This window comes from Eriocheir sinensis, chromosome 5, assembly GCF_024679095.1.
Source record: "Eriocheir sinensis breed Jianghai 21 chromosome 5, ASM2467909v1, whole genome shotgun sequence".
Taxonomy (NCBI): domain Eukaryota; kingdom Metazoa; phylum Arthropoda; class Malacostraca; order Decapoda; family Varunidae; genus Eriocheir; species Eriocheir sinensis.
This window is the reverse complement of record NC_066513.1, coordinates 22,217,821-22,235,491: the sequence shown is the minus strand read 5'-3', so window position 1 is coordinate 22,235,491 and position 17,671 is coordinate 22,217,821.

The window sequence follows — 17,671 nt, the reverse complement described above, 5'->3', positions numbered from 1 at the left end:
GAGCGATAGAATTTCATGCATGTGTCGCCGAACGTCAATAAACAAAGCGATTTATACACACACACACACACACACACACACACACACACACACACATACACTGAATAAAGGCTGAGAGTTGAGGGCTGTGAGTGTTCTGGAATGTGTGTACGTGTGTGTGTGTGTGTGTGTGAGAGAGAGAGAGAGAGAGAGAGAGAGAGAGAGAGAGAGAGAGAGAGAGAGAGAGAGACAAAGTGAAGGATGCTTAAGTTATCAGATGAGAAAGAGGAGGAGGAAGAGGTGAAGGAGGAGGAGGAGGAGGAGGAGGAGCAGGAGTAAACAGGAAGGAGGACCACCTCTCCACCCCCTCCTCCCCTTGTCAAGGACGCTCTGACACCCTCCCCCTCCCTCTTCCTTCCCTTCCTCCCCTCCTCCTCCTCCCCCTCCCTTCCCTTCTTCCCTTCTTACCCTTCCTTACCATTTACACACTTGGTTGACACGTCCACCTCGTTTCTCCCCCTTCCCCTCATCACCACCACCACCTCCATCACTACCACCACCACCTCCTCCACTACCACTCCTCCACACGTGACATAAGCGGAACAAGAGAGAGAGAGAGAGAGAGAGAGAGAGAGAGAGAGAGAGAGAGAGAGGGGAGGAGGGGCTATGAGCCACGTGTCTCTCTCTCTCTCTCCTACTGATGCAACATATCGTTTTAAATTCTTGGTGTTTTTTCTCCTCATTTTCCTTTTCCTATCCTTTTTTCCTCTTTTTTTCCTTATTCATTTGCCCTTTTTTCCTCTTTTACATGTTTTAAATTCTTGTCTTTTTCCTCCTCATTTTCCTTTCCCTAATCTTTATCCTCTTTTCTTCATCCTTCTTTTCTTCTTTCTCCTCTTTTCTACGTCATTCATTTTTTTCATATTCTATCTACTTCCATTTCTCTTTACCTCGTCCTCCCTATTACCCCCTTTTCTTCCTTCTCCCTTCTCCGCCTTTTCCTCTTCCTTCCCTTCACTTCCTTCCCTCATCTTTCTTTCCCTAGTCTTTTTCCACTTTCATCTTTAACAATTTCTACTCTTTTTCCTTTTTTCTATTTTCCCCTTTTTCATTTTCTGCCCCATTCCATTTCTTTTTACCTCATCCTCTTTTATGCTTCCTCTTCTTCCTCCTTCCCATCTCCTCCTTCTCCTCCTCCTCCTCCTCCTCTTCCTTTCACTTCTATTACTTTAGTTTCCCTCCACTCCATTTGGCTGCCTCGTCCTTTTTTCCTCTCCCTTCCCTCCCTCCTCCTTTCCATTCCCGAGAGTCGACACCTAGTTAGGGAGAAAGGAAGGAACTGGACGTAGGAAAAAGGTGGGAGGAGGAGGAGGAGGAGGAGGAGGAGGAGGAAGCAAGAGAGGGAAGGTAGGTGAAGAAAAGAAAAAGCAGGATACTGTGAAAGGTTTGGAGACTTGAAAAGCAGAAGAAGAAGAAGAAGAAGAAGAAGAAGAAGAAGAAGAAGAAGAAGAAGAAGAAGAAGAAGAAAACGGAATAAAGTAGGGAGTGAAAAGAAGAAAAAGAAGAAGACCAAGAAGAAGAAGAAGAAGAAGAAGGAAGACTAGAAGAGATAGGAAGCTGCAGTTAGGAGAGCTGGAAGTGAAGGAGGGAGAGAGGGAGGGAGGGACTAAGGAGGGAAGAAGGAGCGAAGGAGAAACGAGGATGAGGTAGAAGACGAAGCAGGGAAGCAGAAGACAGGAGGAGGAGGAGGAGGAGGAGGAGGAGATTTAGGAGGAGGGAGGATGAGAGGAGGTTAGCGGGGCGGAAAGAATAGGTAATTGGCAGAGGAAGAGAAGAGGAGGGAGAGGAGGGAACGGAGGAGAGAAGAGAGAGAGAGAGAGAGAGAGGAGGGAAAAGAAAGGTGAAAGGAAGAGAACGAAGATGATGGGGGAGAGAGGAGACGAGGGATGGGAAAAAAAAGAGGAAAAGGAAGGGGAGGCAAAGGGAAAGGAAAGGAAGGGAAGGCAAGGGTAGGGAAAGGATGTGAAGAGAAGGGAAGGCAAAGGGAAAGGAAAGGAAGGGAAGGGAAGGGTAGGGAAAGGATGTGAAGGGAAGGGAAAGGAAAGAAATAAGGTAACGGGAAATAGGGTTGAAAATAGAGTAGGGCAAGGTAAGGTCAAGTAAGGTAAGGGAAGAGAAAAAAACCGGGAAAGGAGATGGAAGGGAAGAAAAGGAAAACACTGGCATGGAAAGGTCAGACAAGGTAAGGCAAGGTAAGACAAGGTAAGGTAAGGTAAAGTAAGGGAGGAAGAATAAGGGGGTGGGGGAAGAGTAAAAAACGGGTGGGTCAGGGGGAGAAGGGGAGGAGAGGGAAGGGGGAGGGGGGAGGGGGTTGGGGAAATTATGGGGATTCCAATGACGTCAGAATCCGTCGTGTTCAGTGTTGCATAAAAGGAATCTCAAGGCTGCGTGGCGTCCCGTGTGTGTGTGTGTGTGTGTGTGTGTGTGTGTGTGTGTGTGTGTGTGTGTGTGTCTCGTGGTGCGCACAAACACACACAAAAAAATAAAACATATACACGTACATCAATTTAATTCGTCGTTTCTTCTGCATTTTTTATTTTTTTCATCTCAGGTGTAGTCTGACAGGTGACTTTTGAACTTGTAAAGGTAAAGGTAGGGATAGACAGGTAGAGTTGTGTGTGTCTCCGTCTGTCTCTATGCCTTTCTCTGTCTGTGTCTGTCCCTGTGGTCCGGTTCTCTGTCTGCCTGTCTGTGTCTGTTGGTTCATCCCGCTGTCAGTTTGTTCCTCTGTCTGTCTGTCTTTGTCTTCCTAGCCTCTATGTCTGTCTGTTTGTCTGTGTCTCTGTCTGTCTGTCTTCCGTCTATGTCTGTCTGCCCTTCCCTCTTTCACTCTGCCTGTCTGTCTCTGTCCTTGTCTCTCTGCTGTCTCTCTCTGTATCTGCTTTTCCGCCTGTCTGTTTCTTTGTATCTCTGTCTATCTACGTATCAATCTCTCGCTCTCAAGGTTCCTAAATGCTTTACCATCCTGAGTGTATTTTCAGTTACCTTTTCATAATATATTGGCGGAGTGAGGCGGACTCGAGCGTTCGTCCCTAATTCAAGACTCAGATTCCAGAATGTTTCGTATTTTCTTCGGTATATATTGTTCTTTTTAATATATTTGTTGTGCCTCGAGCGTGGTGGGTATTCTTGGACGTTCTCGTGTCTTCATTATCACTGTCCTCGGCGACGGAGCCAATCTCGTGTCCTCGTCGTTGTTTTCGTATTTTTAACCTTCGTGTGTGTCAGTAACCTCGTCCCCCTCGACCTCCGAGAGTTAATAAATGTCCTTGTATTTCCTCTCACAAGCCATTAAAGTCCCTGTTTATTTTACCCTGGATCATGTCTATTAGTTTTCGACGATATTTTTATAAGATATCTCCGGCGGCAGCATCCGTCCGGGTAATCCCTCTTTCAGTTTAATCTCTAAAAGCCTTTGCGAGTTCATGTATATATTTTCATGTTTTGCTCTCAGATTTCCACGTATTCGGCAGCTCGATAAATATTTGTTTTAAAAATGACTAACTCTTTTTTAAAACATTTCAGCCTCTAGATTCTGCGGGTTCATTCTCTCACCTAAAAAACAGAGCAGCAAAGAATCGTAAAAAGCTCACACATTCTCCCAACTGCCTCCAACCAGTCTCAAAGTTTTCGATCTTATCCTCCACACACAAAAACGGGGCAGGGCACGCGAGGTTCGGCGACCCAGTCATACCATCGCCCTGCCAATCCATCGTACTCATTACTTTCCCTCAGACGTCAAGACCCAGGCACTTATTCCTCACTAATTCTCTTTTTTTCAATCAAGCATTTTTTTTTTCACTGACCTCCACCGGCGCCGCTAAGTCCCATTTCAGACGTTCAGTGGACCCAAATACTGCCTTGGAAAACATTGTCGATTCGTTTTACTCATTACTTTCCCACGGACTTTGCTGCTCAATTACTCTTTGCTTACTATTTATCGTTTCAGTCAAGCATTTTTTTGCTGACCTCCACCGGCGCCTCAAAATCCCATTCCAGACGTTCAGTGGACCCAAATACTGCCTTGGAAAACATAGTCGATTCGTTTTACTCATTACTTTCCCACGGACCTTGCTGCTCAATTACTCTTTGCTTACTAATTATCGTTTCAGTCAAGCATTTTTTTCACTGGCCTCCACCGGCGCCTCCAAGTCCCATTCCAAAGCTCCAGCGGACCCGAAGTATTGCCCTTGGGGAGAACACAGTCGATTCGTCTTACTCAGTACTCTTCCTTGGACTTTGCCGCTCAGCTCGTCATTCTTGATTAGTTTTCTATTCTAGCAAGCAAGTTTTTTTACGTTTTTTACTCATTTCTCACTTCATTACTCAGTCATTCCTCATTGGTTTTCTGTTCTAGCAAGCAGATCTTTAACTCACTTCTCTCTTCAGTTTTCAGTCATTCCTTTCTAGTTTTCTACTCAAGCTATATAGCACGTTTTTCACTCACTTCTAGAAACTGACGCATCAAAGTTTCTCTCCAGATCTTTAGTGGACCCAAAATAAAGTCCCGAAGTAAAATTTTTCTCAACTTCATCTTCACACTCGCCTTGCTTCCCCTTCCAAGTAAGAGTCCTCTCCATTTACTCGCTTCTTCCTTATTCATTTCCTCAGGTATGCAGATTATTTTTTATCCTTGAGGCTCGGCGCCAGCAAGACCCGATCACCGAAGGACCCAGAGTCGTGCCCTGAGGTGGCCAGTCAATTACGACTTCTTTTTCCTCATCCTTCACTTCATTTTACTTTCTACTTCTAGTCCCACTCATTTTTTATTGATTTCCTTTCCGACAAACTCTTTTATTCTCTCGGGTTCAGTAAGTCCTTGACCACAAGAAAACCTAAAGTATTCCAATTATTTCGCCAGTCGATCGTCTCTCATTTCTTAGTAATTTCATATCCAAACATTTTTTTTTATCCTCAGCAAGTTCTAGATCACCAACAAATTGCCTCAAGCCGAACAGAACAGTCTCGTCTTTTTTTCATTTTTCGTCCTTCAATTCGTACAACCTCGCTTCACCTTTCTCCTACCCCCTTACCTTTCATCTTACTCGTCTTCCTCCTATCCATCACTCACAACCCATTCAATTAATAACCTGCCAAGTTCTGTATTCTACTCTCGTCCCCAACAAACCTTTTCATTTCTCAACCATTGTCCTGAGGTTACCCAGTCGTCTCTTAACCTTAAAGTTCACTTCATATTACTTTCCACCTCTAAACCAACACTACAAATCACTGATATCCTACATTTTTTTCCCTCTACTTCACCCCAGCACTTACACCGTCTCTCTCCCTTTCCTTCCGTTCGTACATTCCTCATCTTAACTTCTATCGGTTCCCTATTCTCGTAAGTTGTTGTTTTTTTCTTCTCCTGTCCCCAGTAAGTCCTAGATTACCAAAGGACTCAAATCAGCGCCTTGGAGTAACGCTCTTGCCTTCTCTCTCCCTCTCCTTACCTTCATATTACCTTCCTCATCTAAACATCTATTAGTTCCTTATTTTAGTAAGCTCTTTTTCCCTCTCCCGCCCCTAGCAAGTATTACATCACTTAGGGACCCAGATCAGTCCCTAGGGGTTGCACTAATACCTTCTCTTCTTCTCCTCTCCATCGTATTATATTCTTTATCTAACCTTCTATCGATTCTCTACTTAACAAACTTATTTTCCCTCTTCTGCCCCTAGCAAGTCTTAGATCACCAAGGACCCTAATCATCGCCTTGGGGTAGGCTTCTCGCTTCCTCTCTCCCTCGCCTTTCCTTCGTATTAGATTCCTCATTAAAACATATCTATCAGTTCCCCATTCTACTAAGCCCCTTTTCCCTCTCCCGCCCCTAGCAAGTCTTCAATCACCAAGGGACCCAGCCCAGCGCCTTGGGGTTCACTCTCGCCTCCTCTTTCGCCCTCCTTTCCCGGGTCACGCTGACGCAACCCAACGCCTCGTCCGCGGTAAAAGTACGGCGAAGGTCACTCAATCGGTCTGGTTTCGTAAGGTTATCGCGTGGCAAAAACGAACCTCACTCACAACAACAGGTTCCGGGGATTCGTGCGTGTGTGTGTGTGTGTGTGTGTGTGTGTGTGTGTGTGTGTGTCCATCCAGCCCCACCGCCGCGAGTATTGGAGGTCGTGGTGGTGGTGTTCTTGCTAATGAGCTGGGTTTTGTTTCTCCGTGTGTGCGTGTGTGTGTCTGTTTCTTTTCGCTGGCCTTTTGGTTCCTTTTTTTGTGTGTGAGTGGAATGTAAAAGTTGCGGTGTTGGGGGTTGGTTGGTTTTCGTGTCCTGTTAGCTTTGTTTGGGTTTGTTCGGGGAAGGAGAAAAGTTTGAGGCATGGGAGAAAGGGAAAGGATAGGACGCAAGGAAAGATGACTGAAAGAAACGAAAGACAAAATACCAAAATACCCGAGGGAAAGAAAATAGGTAAGAGGATAGGAAAAAAGAGAATGAAAGGAAAACAAAACATTACAGAACATGAAGCGGAAGATGGAAATAGAAAAAAAGAGGAAGGAAAAAGGAAGACTAAAAAAAAAAGAGGGAAAGAAAATGAAGAAAAAGTTAAAAGAAAGACAAAAGGGAATGAGAGAAAACTATAAATATGAAAAAAGAAAGAAAATAGCAGAAAATAAGGAAAATAGAAAAATGGGAAGGAAGAAAGAAAACAGGAAGGAAGAAAACGGAAGCCAGAACAATTGGAAGAAACAGAAAATGGAACAGCAAGCAAAGCACAGGAAGCTAAAAACAATAATTAGCAGAGAAAAAAAAACAGATCCCACCAGATTTTACCAGTGGGGAGCGAAGACAGGACAGGACAGGCGAAGAAGACAAGAGAGAGAAAGAGAGAGAGAAGAAACACACAAGGCCTGATATGCGTGACCGACTCCCTCTTTCTCTTCTTCCTGTGCGACCCATTCTCTCTTCCTCCCTTTCTCTTCCTCCTGATGGTTTCCTCGGAGCCTCCATTGTTGCTCCTCTTCACGGTACTCTGACGCAACTCTTCCCGCGGCCTTGTGTTCCCTTTGCATTGTGAGGCGTGTGTGGAGGCGTGTGGAGGCGTGGCAAGAAGTGTAGACCCCGGGGAAGGCATTTAAGGGGGCTGCCGGGGCGTGGGTGTAACTGAGTGTATGGGGAAAGGTAGTGGTGTAAGGGTGTGTGGGTGTAGGGTTTGGTATAGGGTGTGGTGTGTTCCTCTGGGGGAGGTGTAAGTGTGCACGGGTGAGTTGGTGTAGGTAGGGTGTGGTATGTGCCTCTGGGGGGGTTCTGTCTCCTTCTCTCTTTCTTTCTCTCTCTCTCCTTGTTCGTCTGTGTCTCCGTCTGTCTCCCTTTATCTCCTTGAAGCGTCGTGGGTTTCTGTTCTTGTTTCTTTCCTTCTCTCTCTCTTTTTCTTTATCAGTCTGTGTCTGTCAACCTGTCACTTTATTCTTGTCTTTCTGTGTCCGTCTCTTTCTCCCTCTCTCCCCCTCTCGTTCTGTCAATATGTCGCCTTCTATCTGTGTGTCTCTGTATATCCTTGTCTTAATATTTCTCTCTCTCTCTCTCTCTCTCTCTCTCTCTCTCGCACCTGTCTTGGCGTCAATCTCAGGTGTTCTTGAAAGTGGGTTACCTAATGCTGGACGAACCCGTGAACCCGATGAGGCAAAGGAGGCGAGTGTGTTAACCAGAAACCCGGGGAGAAACAGGTTCGGTGTGTGTGTGTGTGTGTGTGTGTGTGTGTGTGTGTGTGTGTGTGTGTGTGTGTGTGTGCGCCATTCAATGTTACATCCGCTCTAGTACGTTCTTGGCCCCAAAATGTCAATCTAAGTGATGTAAAGGGTAGCTAGAAGCGGAAGTCATCCCAAGCCAGACCTGTATTAGACACGTAAGGATACAATTATGAGCCGAGAGAAAAAAAGATGAGAACAAGAAAAAAGTGAAAAAAATATATTGAGAGGTTCGTACATCCAGGAAATCGTTTAAGATGAAGGTCTCTGTCTGTGTATGTCTGTCTGTCTGTTATACTCTCTCTCTCTCTCTCTCTCTCTCTCTCTCGTATTTATATAAGGGGACAAAAACTAGGGATGTGTTCCGGAAATCGCCAAGTCGAGCTTCTGAGAACATTCCAGAGTGGACAGATAGACGGTACCTTTGACTTACCTAGGCTCTCTCTCTCTCTCACACACACACACACACACACACACACACACAAATACACACATTGCTATCACTGTATGCATGCATGAATAGCTTAAAACATAATCATCGGTCAATATTTTTTAAGCGAACAATAATTAATCTTAACATGTAAATACTCACGTGCAAAATCACCTGCGACCTGGCACCTGTGTTTGTGATCGAGGGGTTAGTGATTACCTTGATATTATTTTGCACCTCCTCTGTCCCTCCGTCTCTGTAATCTTCTGTATTATCTTGTCCTCCTTCTCCTTCTCTCTCATCGCTTTAACTTTCATTTTCTCTTTCTCTGCGTCTCAGGTGCTTGAAGGATATTAAACAGACAGCTTATGGTGTTAGCAATACTCTCTCTTTACCTGTTGCGTCTCTTATAATAATAATAATAATAATAATAATAATAATAATAATAATAAAGTCGTGTTTTAGTTTTACCTTCCCAGATAAATCGATATTAACAAGTAGAGCAGGTAAAAAATCTCTTCTACCCCTTCTTATTTTATTTGTTGTATCTTATTTAATGATAATGAAAACAACATAATTAGCTTTCCTTCAATTTATCATTTTTCACCCAACATCTTTTCTTCCCTAATTATACTACAGTAAATTATCTTGCTTCTCATTATTGTGTATCCTGTTGCGTTATCCTAAATATTTTTTCTTCGTATTCTTTTTTTTAAATCTTCCTCATTTTCATCTTCCCTCTGCGTCATGTCGTTCGGAGAAGTTAGGAAAGTTACGAAATTTGTCCTCCCAAAGTCTTGCTCCACCATCCTACAAGAACTTATGTAACACCGTCCCTCCAGGTTGTTGTCTTATTTAACTCCATAGGGATTTTTTTTTAATCGTCAAATTTTACCCGTAATCATCTTTTTCATATTATTAATTCTATATCAGTCAATCTTAATCCTATATTCGTCATCGTAAATCCTATATTCTTCATTCTTTATCCTATACTCTTCATTTTCATTCTTATATTCTTCAATCCTAATCATAATTTTATATCCTTCCTTATTCCTCTTTGCTTTTTCTTCATCTTTCATCCTGTTTTTGTCATCCTTAATCCTATACTCTTCATCTTTAATCCTGTATCCTTCATTTTTAATCTTGTATTCCTTATCCTTAATCCTATATTCTTCCTCAATCCTGTATTCATCGTTCTCAATCCAATATCCTTCATCCCTGATCCTATATCCTTCATCCTTAAGCCTATATTCATTCTTAATCCCTTATTCTTAATCATTAGTCCGATATTCTTCATCCCCACTCCTATATCCTTAATTTTCATTCTTTTTTTATGTTCTTCAGTCTCTTCCCTTCTTTCCATATCCTTCACCTTCATTCTTAACCCTCCATCCTTCACCCTTCGTCATGTATCCTGTAACCTTCGTCTTTCATACTTTCTTTCCATATCCTTCACTTTCATCCTACACACATCCTTCATTCTTAACCCTCCATCCGTAGTCCTTCGTCATGTATCCTGCAGGCCTCGTCTCGTCCTTTATCCTTTCTTCATCCGTCATCGCGCATCATGGCTCCTCCGTTCCAAGAAACCATGAGCGAAGCCTTTTTTTAAGCACACACACACACACACACGCTCCGTCCGGCCGTCTGTTTGCCCGTGTGTGTGTGTGTGTGTGTGTGTGTGTGTGTGTGTGTGTGTGTGTCCGTCACCCCTGCAGTCGTGGCCGTCCTTGGTTTGCTTGCATAGTCCCCCCCTCGCCGGGCCTGCCAGGGAGGGGCGTGTCCCGTTTTTTGTTGTCGTATTGCGTCATCGCTTCCCCGCTCGCCCACGTGACGTCACAGCCAATGATGCCACCGATTCGGGCGAACATGATTGGGCGAGACAGGTATGGCGTCACAGATTCCTTGGGCTGTGATTGCTCAAGACTTTACCTTTCAGTCTGACCGGATAGCACGTCGGAAATTGGCAATATGGTCCACACTACTCATTTTTTTCATCAGATTCTTTTGTGTTCTTTATAAAAATGAGTGTTGGTCCCTTTTTTATCTTGTCTGCGATCCATGTAAGAGTAGCTGAAGGTGTTAAAAAGGAATGGGTGTTTTTTTCATTAGATCCTACAGGAACCTTTTGAGATGAGTGTTAATCCCTTCTCTCTTGTCTGTGATACAAGTAAGGGTAGCTGAAGGTGTTAAAAAAGGTGTGGATTTTATTTTCATCAGATTCTACATTGAACCTTTTAAGATGAGTGTTAAGCTGGTATTACAAGACACTTTCACTTTTCACATGAGCGTTTTTTTTAGGTTCACGGTACAGAAGAAGGGTCAAACTACCACCAGGGTCATAAAACTACTCCTGGAAATGCCCACAACTCCTACGAAAGCCTTGTCAAATATGTGTTCTTGGGCGGCGAAATATCTTATAATACAACCCTAAATCCCTTCTATCTTGTCTGTGATGCAAGTGAGAGTGTAGCGGAAGGTGTGTGTGAAAAAAAAAGGTTCGCGTCTTAATTGCCAGGTGAGAGCGCCGGCAAGGTAAGGGAACCCGGAAATAGCGACAGACGATGACATTAGCGTAGAAGTTTCGGAAGTAATGCAACGGCGATGATGGCGAAAGAATAGAACGAGGAAGAGGAAGAAGAGGAGGAAGAGGAAGAGGAGGAAGAAAGGAGAGGAGGCATTAAGCAAGGAGGGGGAAAAAACCTGATGAGAGAGCGAGAAAATAAGAAGAAAAGGAGGAGGAGGAGGAGGAGGAGGTGAGGGAAAAATAAAATGAAGATGAGAAGGACGGGTGATTAGGGTAAAAGAGTAGAACGAGGAAGAGGAGGAACCGAAGGAAAAAAAAAAGAGCAGAGAGAGAGAGAGAGAGAGAGAGAGAGAGAGAGAGAGAGAGAGAGAGAGAGAGAGAGAGAGAGAGAGAGAGAGAGAGAGAGAGAGAGAGAGAGAGAGAGAGAGAGAGAAAAATCGAGAGCGAGAGAGAGAGAAAATCAAGATCGAGAATATCACTAATTATGCAAGGGAAAAAAAAGAAAGTAGGCGGAACTGGAAGTAGAAGAGGTAGAAAAAAATTAATGAGGATGAGGAAGAGTAGACCGTAAGAGGAGGAGGAAGAGGAAGAAGAAGACGAAGCAGGAAGAGGGATTCAAATGCTACAGGGAGACATGGAGAGAGAGAGAGAGAGAGAGAGAGAGAGAGAGAGAGAGAGAGAGAGAGAGAGAGAGAGAGAGAGAGAGAGAGAGAGAGAGAGAGAGAGAGAGAGAGAGAGAGAGAGAGAGAGAGGAGAGAGAGAGAGAGAGAGAGAGGAGAGAGAGAGAGAGAGAGAGAGAGAGAGAGAGAGAGAGAGAGAGAGAGAGAGAGAGAGAGAGAGAGAGAGAGAGAGAGAGAGAGAGAGAGAGAGAGAGAGAGAGAGAGTAAGAAAAAGTAAAAAATGAAATGAAGGGAGGAAGGGAGGGAGATAGAGAGAAAGAGGTAGGTAATGTGTGTCAGGGAGGAATGAAGAAAGGGAGAGGAGGAAAGGCGAGAAGGAGGAGCAAGGGAAGGTTAGGGAAGGGTAGGTTAGGTTAGGGAGGGAGGAAAGGAGGAAGGGAGAGAAGAAATGTGTGTCATGGGGAAGGAGGGAGAGGAAAGAGGTAGGGATGGAGGAAAGAATGGAGTTAATGGAGGAAGAAATGATAGGTAGTAAAAACGAACGGAAGTGGAAAGAAGGGAACCATTGAAGGGAAGGAAGGAAGGAAGGAAAGAAAGAAGAAAAGAAAAAAGGAGTTTGTGAATGAAAGAGGAAAAAAAATAGAGGTAAAAAGCAGACAAAAAGAAATGAAGGAAGAAAAGAAGAAGGAAGAAAAAGAGAGTTAGAGAATGAAGGAGGAAAAAAATAGAGGGAAAAAGCAGACAAAAAGAAATGAAGGAAGAAAGGAAGAAGGAAAAAAAAAAAGAGTTAGAGAATGAAGGAGGAAAATGATAGAGAGATGAAGCAGACAAAAAAAAAAAAGAAATGGAGGAAAAATGCAACCACTGGAGGGAGGAAAATATGGAGAGACGGATGCAAGACGTTATGAAAGGAAGGAATGAAGGAAATATGCAAGGAGAGAGAGGAAGGGAGGGAGGGAGGGAGGGAAGGAAGCTCGTCTCATGATCAAGGCTATTTTGTGACCTACTGCTGTTTGCCTTCTCTCCCTCCCTCCCTCCTTCCCTTCCCTCCCTCCTTCCCTCCCTTTCCTCCATCTCTTCCATGAACACAAGCACCTTCCTCCCTTCTCCCTCCCTCCTCTCCTCCTTCTCTGACCCTTTGATCCTCCTCCTCCTCCTCCTTCTCTTCTTCCTTCTCCTCCTCCTGCTTCTGCTGTTTCTCCTCTTCGTGAATCTCTTCCTTGAGACATTAACACATAATACACATAATTATAAACACACACACACACACACACACACACACACACACACACACACACACACACACACACACACACACACACACACACACACACACACACACACACACACACACACCTTCATACTAACACGCACCTCAGTCCTCACTTTTGTTTGTATGAAGTAAACACTGAATAATACAAGGCTCAGAGAGAGAGAGAGAGAGAGAGAGAGAGAGAGAGAGAGAGAGAGAGAGAGAGAGAGAGAGAGAGAGAGAGAGAGAGAGAGAGAGAGAGAGAGAGAGAGAGAGAGAGAGAGAGAGAGTATATTCCCATAGGTATACCTGGAGATAATTAATGTTAGGCGTGGGAAATCACATCTAAATTACACGTTAAATTACCTGCCTTAATGAGCTGCTGAGGGGACGTGGACAGGTGAGTGAGGGCAGGTAAGGAAAAAAGAGGGGAGGAGGAGAAAAAATGTGAGAGAGGGAGAGGGGAAGGGAAAGAGAGAGGCTGGGAAATGGAAGAGGGAGAGGGGAAGGGAAAACGAGAGAGAGAGAGAGAGAGAGAGAGAGAGAGAGAGAGAGAGAGAGAGAGAGAGAGAGAGAGAGAGAGAGAGAGAGAGAGAGAGAGAGAGAGAGAGAGAGAGAGATGAAAGGAAAGAAGACAGGGAAATGCAAGACAGAATGAGATGAAAGGAGAGAGAAAGGAGATGAATAGGTAATTAAGGGAAAGAGGAGAAAAAAATAGGAATAAGAGTTGAAGAGAAAGAGGGGAAAAAGAAGTAGGGAAGAAGAGGAGAGAGAAGGAGGTCGAGAAAACAAGAGAGAGAAGGAGAGAGGAGAGGAAGAGGTAGAAGGAGAGGAGGAGAAAAAGAACGAGTTGAAAGAAAAAGGAAGAAAAAGAAGTGGAGAGAAAGAGGGAGGAGCAGTGGAATAAACCAGGTAAGAGAAGGAGGGGTGGAGAGAGAGATGAAGACGATGTGGAGAGGAAAAGGGTGGAGGGGTGGAGAGAAGAACAAAACAACCCCCTTCCCCTCTTCCCCCTCCCCTCCTCTCCTATCCCCAACCGATGGCTCTGATGTCCATTTATTTATGTTAGAGATGCGGGCTTTTCCCCTCTTCCCCCTCCCTCCTCCTCCTCCTCTTCCTCCTCCTCCTCCTCCTCCCTCTCTTCTTCTCCAACCACCAACTTCTCTTCCCCCAACACGAACACCCACCTCCTCCTCCTCCTCCTCCTCCTTCGATCTCCTCTTCCTCCTTCTCCCTGCAGGTGGTTAGCATGTATACTCGTGCACGTGTGTTTGTGTGTGTGTGTGTTTGTGTGTGTGTGTGGACGTATGCACATAAGGGTGTGTACGCGTTATTTATGTGCGTGTTTTCATGTTAACACTCATTCTGACCGTCTCCGCCGCGCCATTTTATCCAATCTGCGCCAAGGACACTCGGAGGCGCGGGAATACGTGATTGTGCATGGGGGGGGGGGAGTGGAGCAGGAAGACGGAGGAAGGAGGGAGGAAGAGGGGCAGTAAAAGAGGAGGAAGAGGGTGAAGGAAGATAGGAGGAAGACGGTTGAGGAAGAAGGGGCAGGAAGAGAGGAAGACGGAGGGGAGGAAGAGGGGACATTAAAAGAGAAGGAAGAGGGTGAAGGAAGATAGGAGGAAGAGGAGGAAGGAAGACGAACATAGAGGGGACAGGAAGAGAGGAGGAAGACGGGGGGGGGAAGGAAGAGCGGAGGAAGAGAGGGGGAGAGGGTTAGAAGTAAGAGGCGAAATTGGGAAATGAGTCAAGAGGAGATGAAAGGACAGAGGAAGAGGAAGACGGAGAAGGAAGAGGAGGGAGAGAGTTAGGAGAAAGAGGCGGAATGAGAGAGGAGCAGGAAGAGGAAAGGAGAAAAAAAGATGAAAGGACAGAGGAAGAGGAAGACGGAGGAAGGAGGAGGAAGGGGAAGAGATAAAAAGGAAAAGGGAATTTGGAGAGAAGAAGGGAGACAAGGGAAGAAAAAAAGATGAGAGGACAGAGAATGAGAAAGAGAGGAGAGAAGAAGGAGGAAGAGATGAAATTGGAGAGAAGTAGGAAGAGGAGAGAAAAAAGATGAGAGAAGAGGAAGCACAATGGGAAGGCAAAGGAAGGAAGAGATGAAACGAAAGAAGAAGAGGAAAATGAAGAAAGAGAGAGGAAGAGAGGGAGAAGGAAAAGATGAAAGGGAAGAAGAGTCGGAAGGAAAGAGGGAAGAGAAGTGGATAAGAGAAAGAGGGGGAGAGGGAAATAGACAACATAAAAGAGGAAAGAGGAAGAGAGATTGGTTAAGTGAATGCCAAGAAGGGAGAGGGGAGAATACATGACACGGAAAGGGGAGAGGAAGGGGAGGAAAAGAGGTCGTTACAAGAGAGACGAAGGGAGGAGAAGGGGAGATAATGCATGAGATGAGGGGAAGAGAACAGACATAGGAGGGGAAGGGAAAAAAAAAGATGGGAGGGAAATGAGAGAAGAAGTAGAGGTGGAAGAAGAAAACAACAACAACAGCAACAACAACAACAACAAAAAATAGTGAATGAAGATTGCAACATTGAAAAAGAAGAAAACAAGAACAAGAAAGGAGAAGTAGGAAAAAGGATATTGAAGCACAGAAAAGAAAACAAGCAAAAAGAAGAAAAGAAAAAGAAGAAGAAGAAAAAGAAGAAGGAGGAAACGAAGATTGTGCCGCAGGAGAGCGAGAACAAGAACAAGAGGAAAAAAAAAAAACGACGATTAAAAAGAAAAATAAGAAGGGCGGGGCATATATGGGAGGAAGAAGAAGAGGAGGAGGAGGAGACGAAGACATGAAGGAGGAGGAAGGGTAGGAGGAGGAGGAGGAGGAGGAGGAGCCGTCATGTGCGTATGTTTTGTGGTCATTAAATATCATGATCGGCGCCAAACCAACCATGTGAACGGCCTTCGGGAAACCGGCCCCTCCCCCCTCCTTCCACCCCTCCACCCTTCCCTCCACCCCTCCAACTTCCCTCCAGTACCTCCTTATACCTCCCCCCCAACTTACCCTTCACCCCTCTCCACCACCCCTTTCTTAAAATACTCTACCCCTCCACCTCTCTCTCCACTCCTCCTCCTCCCTCTCCACCTTTCCACCTCTCCTCCTTTCCTCCATTACCTCCTTATACTTCCCTCCACCTTACCCTTCTTCCCTCCACTCCATCCCTTCCTTAAAATATCCCACCCCTTCACCCTCCCTCCATCCCTCCACCTTACCATTCCTCCACCTTACTCTTCACCCCTTCTCTCCACCTCTTCCTTAAAACTACTCCACCCCTCCCTCCACCTCTTTTTTTTTCAATTTTAATCACTCCATTTGCCTCCCCCAATTACCTTTATCTCTCTTAGCTTTTTCTCCACTTCTCTTCGTCTCTCCTTTTCTTCCTCCACCCTTCTCTCCTCCCTCAATACCTCCTTCCACCCTTCCTGTTCTTCCCTTTATACCTTCCTCCACATCTCCACTTCTCCCTCCACCCTCTGTACCTCCAGAGTCCATACACCTCTCCTCTTCCACCTATTCCACATTATTCTCTCTCTCTCTCTCTCTCTCTCTCTCTCTCTCTCTCTCTCTTCACGGAAGGTAAATTTCAAGAAGGGGGATAAGGAGGAGGAACCGAGGAGGAAGGGGGAGAGGAAGGGGAGGGGTGAGGGGGGTTCTGGATGGGTCAGTTGTTCGCCTTTGTATATACTCGTCCAGGACTGATGCTGCTCAAGGGAGGGGAGAAGGAGGAAGAGGGGGAGGGGAGGGGGAGGGGGAAGAGGGGAAGGGGGGGTGGGGGGGAGGACAGGTGACAGTACAGGGTAAGATGGAGGTGACTTGCCGTGTGGAGATAACGGTAATGGAGGAGGAATTAAATATAGAGTGGAGAGGAAGTAAAGTGGAGTAGTAAAGAGGAAGTGACGTAAGAAGGATTGTGTAGTGTGATGAGAGATGAAGATGGCAGTAAAAAAAGACTAGGAAGGGATAGTGTGAATAAGCAGGAAGTAACAGTGTGAAGAAAGATGAAAAATATATTAGGGAATGAAGTGTAAGTTAATAGTAAGATATGAATGAAGAGTGGAAAGAAAAAGATACAAGAGAAGGAATAGTGTGAATAAAGAGTGAAAAGAAAAATATATTAGGGAATGAAGTGTGAGTTAATAGGAAGATATGAATGAAGAGTGGAAAGGAAACGATACAAGAGAAGGAACAGTGTGAATAAAGAGTGGAAAGAAAAATATATTAGGGAATGAAGTGTGAGTTAATAGGAAGATATGAATGAAGAGTGGACAGGAAACGATACAAGAGAAGGAATAGTGTGCAGGAATAGTAAGGAATGAAGGAAGGGTGACAACAAAAATAATGATGCAAGTGAAGGAATACATCGTGGAAATGAATAGTAAGAAATGATGGAAGAGTGAAATAATAGATAAAGATGGAGATGAAGATGATGGGACGAAAAACTGAATAGGTAGATAATATGAGAGAAAGAATTGACCGTTGAAAAAATGTTGCGATGGAAAGAGAAATCAACTTAGAAAACTGCAACAAATGAACATAAAATAAACTGAATAGGGAGATAATATGAGAGAAAGAATTGACCGTTAAAAAAATGTTGCGATGGAAAGAGAAATCAACTTAGAAAACTGCAACAGATGAACATAAAATAAACTGAACAGGGAGATAATATAAGAGAAAGAATTAACCGTTAAAAAATGTTGCAATGAAAAGATAAATCAACTCTTAAGAAAACTGCAACACATGAAGATAAAATAAACTTAGGAAACTGGTGGAAGAAAAAAGTTAAAATACACAAACGAAGATCAGAACAGAAATAACGAAAGGGGAAGTAAACTATTAAGAAATAATACAAAGAAGGAGAAACTGATTGAGTAAAGGGGAGAAAAAGGGAATTTGGAGAGAAGTAGGGAGACGAGGTAAGAAAAAAGATTAGAGGACAGAGGATGAGAAAGAGAGGAGGAGAGAAGAAGGAGGAAGAGACGAAATTGGAGAGAAGTAGGAAGAGGAGGAAAAAATAACGTAAATAAAGAGAGGACTGATTGAAGGAAAAGGACGCCATGACATTAAACGAAGATGGGGAAGAGAGAGAGAGAGAGAGAGAGAGAGAGAGAGAGAGAGAGA